The sequence below is a fragment of the Nelumbo lutea genome, chromosome 4, assembly GCF_056320005.1.
Source record: "Nelumbo lutea isolate HS-2025 chromosome 4, American lotus-T2T, whole genome shotgun sequence".
In the NCBI taxonomy this organism is placed as follows: Eukaryota; Viridiplantae; Streptophyta; class Magnoliopsida; order Proteales; family Nelumbonaceae; genus Nelumbo; species Nelumbo lutea.
The window spans coordinates 83,179,376-83,181,369 of record NC_142687.1 but is presented as its reverse complement, the minus strand read 5'-3'; positions in this window follow the sequence as shown (position 1 = coordinate 83,181,369).

Below are 1,994 nucleotides of genomic sequence, written 5' to 3'. Positions count from 1 at the left end.
ATGAAATAGTTCATGTTAAGAGCCAAAACATGGTTTTCAAAATCGGATCGGATTGGACGATTAAACCGAAAAAACCAAGAACCGACCAAAATCTACAATTTTGTTTTCCCTCAAAACCGTTTTTCCCCAAAATCGTTGATTTTGGTTAGCAAATCGTTGAACCACAGCCAGTTAACCGTTTGAACGGTTTTGACCATTTTTCAATTTTTTTTATTTTTTGTTAGAATGAGCCAACCATAACAGTTGGTCAGACCGTTCGAACGGGTATCCGGACCCTGACTGGTTCGGTTTTAAAAACCATGAGCCAAAACACTGTTATAATGAAAAGTTAAACAATTCAAACATATAAAACTTATCAAATAATCTTATTCCTTTAAAACTAGAAATTAACTAATAACGATCCGTTGCAAAGCCAAGAAAAATAATAGATTAAGAAAATTAAACATTATCATTTTGGCTTCTAATGGACAAACTAAAGAAAGGATTAAAAAGAAATGTCTACACAGAAGAAGCAAGAACTTGAAAGGATATAAATAGAAAGTTTTCGTATCTATGCTATGCATGCAACAATATATGTCTAACGGTGATTCATTGATTGAAGTCTCTGCAAAAATGTAACCCTAAACTATAGCCATTAATACTACAAGAGAGTGAATGAGTGATCAAGCATACCAATTCCAACCGATAAAGAGTCTCCCCAGAAGGAGGATTACATGGCAATGGAAACTATGCAAGTGCATGTCTCGTACTCTTAGTAGTTTAAGACTCTAAGATTTGAAACCAATAAATTTATAAATAAATTAGTAGTAGTTACGTAATGAGAGGGGTTGAACTAGGCTTGAGACGAGGGCTCAGATGAAGTCACTCTAGAGAAGGAAAGCGATAAAGCAAGAAGGAGCAAGATAGTCATACCTTAAGTTGGGCACCCCCTTTTATACTTGACCTTGCAATGGAATGGTTAGGGGTTGTTAGGAACGGACGGTTAGGATCTCATCCAACCAATGTCATGTAGCATAGTCCTAGGCCTTGCCATATGCACCTACATCACTTGCCCCCCACTCGCAAAGTCATGGTTGTCAAGGTTGAATAGTGCGATGGGTTGAGACCTTATCTTTGGCCAAAGAGAGCATTATAGTACCTTGTAGAGGCATAGGATGGAACGTTTGGTAGGGACCTCGGCTTCGATTGGAGAGGGTGTCATACAGCAATGCGGAGTTGTCAGGCTGTCGGCCTTGGCTGTTGGGAGCTTCCCTGGGTAACCCTATGGCAATTGTTTCCTTGTAGACTTTCTGCCTCTTTGGAGATCATGTCGAGCGAGGGGCGACATCGTGCATGGCAAGGGTGCGAGACATTCACGTTCATCGACCGTACTCTATACAAATGTCATCACAGATCCATGTGCGAGACGAGCGTCGGCATTGATTGGCCGCAGTTGTGCATAAGATAGAAGTTGGATTGCTCGGTTTGGGCCACTCCTGGCCTAGAGTTGATGGGCAGACCGACTAATTCACTTGGCATCGTTTCATATTCCCGAGGTTGATGCCATGTGGCATGCATCGGTTCAAGCTATCAGGTCGACGGCTCCACAACTATTGGATTGAAGCAATCTGAGCCATTTGTTTCTCTTTAAATAAAGGTACTAGTAGAAGTAACTCCCTATCATTTCTTCGCTTCCACCTATATCTCCAGAGACTTCAGCCACAAGCCAATCATTACCTTAGCCTTCTTCCTCAAACTCAGCTTGTTAGGTAAAGGACACTTCTTAGAACCGTGTCGTACTTAGACTCCAGTCCCGAGTGCTATGAGCTTCCTCACCTTACAAACACCAGCACCCTTGTTCCACCTCGTCTAGTAGTAAGGACACTAGTTGTCAATCCGAGATCTCCTCTCGGGCACCTGGAGTCCAGGTACTAAGGGAAAGGACTACCCCTGGAGGTGTCGAGTGTAGCTGGCAGGGAGAGGAATCTCCCGATGAAAGTATCGGCTCTACAAGG